This window comes from Lipotes vexillifer, unplaced genomic scaffold (assembly GCF_000442215.2).
Source record: "Lipotes vexillifer unplaced genomic scaffold, Lipotes_vexillifer_v1.1 scaffold31, whole genome shotgun sequence".
NCBI lineage: Eukaryota > Metazoa > Chordata > Mammalia > Artiodactyla > Lipotidae > Lipotes > Lipotes vexillifer.
Genome location: NW_006792454.1, coordinates 2,298,436 through 2,304,338, shown reverse-complemented (window position 1 = coordinate 2,304,338; position 5,903 = coordinate 2,298,436). Strand labels below are relative to the sequence as shown.

At 45.4% G+C, this 5,903-nt stretch overlaps 1 protein-coding gene across 1 annotated transcript in view; it reads left to right on the top strand.

Annotated features, from left to right (window-relative positions):
- NFIB (nuclear factor I B) overlaps positions 1-5,903 on the top strand; it is a 452,552-nt gene that overhangs the window by 187,447 nt on the left and 259,202 nt on the right. The window lies entirely within an intron of this gene.

The following is a 5,903-nucleotide window of genomic DNA, read 5'->3' as shown; positions in this document are numbered from 1 at the left end:
CCCTAATAAACCCTTTTGTGATAGCATCTCCTCCTGAAGCATCTGTGTCTGCTCCAAGGAGCCACGGGGTGGGGACTCGGGGAGAAACTGGTCACGGCTCTTCTCCCCTGGGCAGCAGGTGGCCAGTGGGAAGGGAGGTGCAGCCTCATCACTGCATTGCCACCCCCAGCCCTTCTCCACTTGCTCTCAGGAAAAAACAAAACAAAAAAACCAAAAACGTAGGGGCCCCTGGAAATTGGGGCAAGGTCTTCAATGCCTCTTTAAGAGAAGTATGGAATGGCTGCTTGAAAAGAAGCTTCTCCAAGGATGGCTATTTCCAGAGCAAAGGGAGAATTTCAACTATCAGCAGGCTGTGGGTTAAAGAGAGCTGAACTGTTTATCTACAGGAGATCTGAGAATTCCCACAGTTGGTGGTACAGGGTGGCAAACAGTGGCATTCCCCTCCCCCCAACAACAAAAGAAAACAAACCATGCCCAGTAGGCAACAGAACCAGGACAAATGGTCTCCCTCGGCCTCAGCCCTTCCTCTTTTCCTCCTTTCTTCAATAACACACAGGCGAAGTCTGATGAAAACAACACTGGAGGCAACTCTGAAGAGAGGAAAACCAATTAGCCTGAGAAGATTATAAAAAACAGAAATATAAAACAGAGGAAATTTACCCTCATTGTTTGGTTGCTTGGTGACAAGGGCAGTATTAAGAAACACCGATGTGATAAAACACATATGCACGTGCATATATACAGGTGTATATGTATGTAGATTTAGTTCATGGAGACAAGAGGAAAAGGGAGGAATTTGGAAATCTGACAAACCTGGTTTGAACATAACCTGGCTACTCATTAGCTAGGCAAGGTAGGCACTCATTACCTACCTCACAGTGGTATTCTAAAGATTCAGTGGAATTGCATGTATGAAAAAGAGCAATGTCTGGCAAGCAGTCTGTGCTCAATAAATGAATCCTCCCTAACTCCTTTCCTCCCTCCCTCCCTTCCTTCCTTCTCACTCCGCTGGCTTCCTCCCTGAGCTAAGGTGCAAGCAAACGGGGAAATCATCCACACTGCCCCAATTTTCAGACCCTAATGGAAACCTGACTGCTCTCTGAGTCCCAGTATTGGAGCAGGGCAGACCACAGCATAGCCCACTCATATTCTATGCCCAAATACCACCTGGGCTAATTTGTCCTTGGATGGCATTATTTGGCTTCAGTATTGCAGTATTGCAGTCCCTCCCCTAGAGTTCTTTCTTTCTTTCTTTCTTTTTTTTTTTTTTGCAGTACGCGGGCCTCTCACTGTTGTGGCCTCTCCCGTTGCGGAGCACAGGCTTCGGACGCCGCGCAGGCTCAGCGGCCATGGCTCACGGGCCCAACCGCTCCGCGGCATGTGGGATCTTCCCAGACCGGGGCACGAACCCGTGTCCCCTGCACCGGCAGGCGGACTCTCGACTACTGCGCCACCAGGGAAGCCCGAGTTCTTTCTTTTCAATGGTTAACAGGGAGATAACCCTTATCCAAAATCCAACCCATTTACATGTTTTTATTAGAGACTATGTGCCCACAGAACCTCTGTTTGAGGGCACATACTAAAAATCACACCCTGGCCAAAAAACCTAAGAAGTGAGAAGCAGACAAGAATAGGTTCTAATGAACTGTGATCCTGACCCAGAACTTCTCACTTGGGAAAGCTGTTTTCTTGGTATTTTGACCTTGTCGAGATGACTGATTTTTTTCCCCTCCAGAGGACTCACTCTCTAGCTAAGCTGCTTCTCGGGCAGTGTCTTGGGAGAAAACTTCAGGGCATCTGGAAGAATTCACTGGCTGAGGCGCCTGTCCTGACCCTCCACCAGGGACGGTTGCCAGGTTGCCTTCTCTTCCTTTCTGTTTCCCCAAAGCTGGACCAGGTTGTGACAGCAGCGGGCAAGCCTGTGAGCCATACATGGCTGGGGCCCCAACCTCAGTTGGTGAGAGAGTGAACGTGTGAAAAATGTTCCCACCTTGGACTTCCTTTTTCCGTGCGTCTCATTGTCTGTTCTACACTTACTCCGTTTCCACGTTTCACTGGCTTCCTGTACCTTTTCCTGTCTCATCTCAGCCTTCACAGCCATTGAGAGGCACTGATTCGGGGCATATTCTGTGAGGGTGGGCAGTCCCTCACGGTCCCTCTCCAACACTTTCCATCATTTCTTCTCTCTCCTTGCCTGTTTTCATCACAAGGCCCCTGCTACTTATGACCAGGATGTGGAAACCTGTTGTGTCTGTCTTTCTCCGTCTTCAGGCATCCCAATTTCCATGTGGGGCCTTTCTGCGAACTACAAATAGAACCATCTGTCCTTCCTGGAAACACCTCTTCCCACTGCACATCTCAACCCCCATGCACCAGGCACCCTTGGACAGTGAACAACCTATACAGCCAAACACGAGTGCTCTGAATTCTCCCTCTTTGAAAGCTGTGAGTATTGCTGGGCACATAGTCATGTAGGGATGTTCCCCTAAAATGGAAAAGACCACGAAGTATGATGCCAGAAGCCTAGCAGCCTCTGAAGCCTTCCAGAGCCTTGTCTTTTATTCTTCTTGGGCTCTTGTCCAGGAAGAAGCCTGAGATGATGTTTCCTTATTTTGTCTTTGACCTACATTCTTCATCTGCTAAGGCTTCATTGCCGTACCAGCGGCAGGAAGGCATTTGTTACTGCAACGGGTACAATGAGTATTAATGTCTAAATAAGCAAACCCCTAAACACTGGTGAGTCCTCTGTTCCTTGCTTGACTTTGCTTCGCTTCCGGTGGGCCAGCTTTTATACTAAAACAGTTACTCACTTTGGGACCACCTGAGAGCCTTAAGTTGGCACTACTGCCTACACAGTTAAGGTCTGGAAAAATTGCCAGGTGTAAATGCTACCACCAGATTAATAGATTCCAAACGACATCATTCTGGGTTGGCAAGGTAATTTGCATTCTTTGCAAGGAAAAGGTTTGAAGAGCAGTCAGTTTCCTGCTTAAGAGAAAGGTTTGCTCCTAATTGCCAAGTTACAGCGTTCCGTACTGACCCCATTCTGTAGAACAAGAAACTTCCCAATTTAGGAATCTTTGGAAAAACACTTTATCCTCGGAGGTGGCTCGCAACCCTGGCTGTATTAGAATCACCTGGGGAGCTTTAAAAAATTACCAGTGCCTGGTCTCTCCTCAATCCAATTAAATCCAGATCTCAAGGGCTGTGCTGTGGGCATCGGTATTTTTTTCAAAGCTCCCTTGGGTGATTCTAATGTTTAGCCAAGGTTGAGAGAACAGTGTGTCATGGTGAACAATGCTCACTTCTTTAAGAAGTACGTAAAGAACTCCTACTATAGGAGATGATTTGCTGGGGACAACAAGATGAAGTTGATGGACACTGCTCCGTGCATCTAGGATTTAGTGGGCAAATGCTAATGCGCAGGTGTCTGAACAGAACCTCTCTGAAGCATGATCAACTTGGCTCCTGCAAAGAGCATGAGACAGGAAATTAGAGCCCCCAGTTCCAATTCAGGTTCTAGCACGAACCAGGCAAGTGACCTTGGACAAGTCTCTTTACCTCTTTGGGTCTCAGTCCTATCATCTGTAAAAGGAAGAGGCTGAAAGCGAACTCTATAATTTGTACTAGTGTCCTCCGGCCTCACAGTGTGTTGCTCAATTATCAGACACCCATAAGTGGAGCCAGGCAGTTACCAAATTCTTTTGGAGGCTGGCTCATTTCACTCATGCAGACTACTGACAACTGCCCTTCTGATGTTCCACCAAATCCCTTTCCAAAAACCCTAAGTATCAGAGTGTTAATTTTTAAATAATACTGGGCTCACTTAATTCTCTCCCCTTGTCCCTTACAAATTAGCAGATGAAGGGAATGGAGTGGTGGTAACGTCTAGGAGCAGTGGGTAATGACTAACAGAAGTTTATCCAGTTGGATAAATGTCTAGTGGATTGCTGCTGGGGTCAGTGTTAGTTTCTGGTCTTAATTAACATCTTCATTAATAGTGTGGGAGAGGGAATAAACAATAGCTAATGATATTTGCAGATGGTAGTAAATTCAGAGGTGTTGCTACTACCAGTGAGAGCAACAAGAGCCATGGGGATATCAGAGATGTGAACAAGAAGCGATTATAATGATGTTTGTTCTGGAAAAGGCAGAATGAAACCTTCGGTGGGGGGAAATGACACGGGAGGCTGGGAAATGCTAAAAGAAACAACCACTGCTATGATTTGTAACTTGGGTAGGCAATTGGCAAACAAGGCAGCTAATGGCCTTACAACTTCGATAGCCTGTAGTGGGATGCTTGTCCTGAACAACAATAATAATCACAGCAACAATAATAACAGTAATAATATCCAACATTTATTGAGTGCTGACAGTATGCCAGATAAGGTTCTAAGTGATTTACATGGAAGCAATTTTTATCCCTAAAATCATGGTGCAGCTCTCTCAGGCTCTCTAAAGATTCTGACTGCAGCCTTGCTATGGTTCTTGGATTTCTAGGTGTGAGCAGACTTATGAGTTCAAGGGAAAAGGAGGAGTATAAAGAGAAGTGGGCAATTAAAGTGTGCTCTGGGCTCTTTCCTCAGGCTCCAGAGCAAAATCTTTCACCTTTAATTTTTCCTGTCCCCAACCTGCCTATTATCCTTTTCTTTCATTAGGGAATTGCTGGATAAACGTGGGTGATGAGGTAGGCAGAAAACTCTTGCAAAAGCAAAGGGTGGAAGGGAGGGAGGGAGGGAGGAGAGAAGGAGGAAGGAGGGAGAGAGAAAGAAAACTAAAATGTATTGCCTCCCTTCCGCAAGTCCTGCAGTAGCAGAAGCTGCAGAGCTAGGTACATTTCACAGGCTTTCTTGTTTAACCTTCACACATCTAATTCTCACAATGATTTTCTCTCATAGTTTTTAGCCCTCACTTGCATTAACGAAAGAAAAGACTCAGAGAGGTTGGGTCACTGGCTTTGAACACACAGCTGATAAATTGAGTGAGGTTCACACTCCAGTTGGTTTACTCCTAAATGCATGTCCTTTTCTACCATGAATACATATTTTCCTTTCTTTCAATTTAGCCCTGCCCAGCTAATGACAACATACAGCCAACACATAGAGAGCCAGAAGGTAGAAATATTAAGAGGGGAATAAACACTGAAGAGCAGAGGGTTAAAGGGAAAGTAGCCAGCACACACATCCACTGCCCAATTCAATCTGATTGAATTATTTATAATTATATTTTGAAATTAGGAAAAATGGAATTTGCAAACAAGAAAGGCTTCAAGACAATGGAACCCATAATAACGTGGATTTGACCTTGAGGGAATTTGGCAGAGAGCATTAGTGTCTGAGACGAAAGCAAACTGAAAAGAAAAACATTTGAATGCTATAAAAGCCAAGATTCTTCTTGGCAAATGTGGAAGCCCAGGGCCAGAAGGATGCCAAAGGTCTTCAAAATTATGTCAGAGAAGCTTCAGGAAGCTGGAAACATGTGGCCTGGGCATGCAGTTGCCCCCTGGGGCCCACCACAAACCTCACTATGAAATGGGGCTCCAAATGCCAACTTAGGGTTAGCGCCAGGAACTGAACTTCTAAAAATGATGAGATATACATTTCAGAGTAGATGCATAAAAGGTATAGTTCAAAGAATAAATATAAACAACAATGTAAACATGACCCAAGTCAAGAAAGACAACATTGCCTGGACCTCAGAAGTCCCCTCCCTATTGTCTCCCTCTCCTGAGAGGTAACCAATACCCTGATGTTTCTTATGATCATTTCCTTGCTTTTAATATTTTTATTTTAGTTTCAATGGTTATTTGGGCCTTTTTTTTTTTTTTTTTTTTTTTTTTTACGCGGGCCTCTCCCTGCTGTGGCCTCTCCCGTCGCGGACCACAGGCTCCGGACACGCAGGCT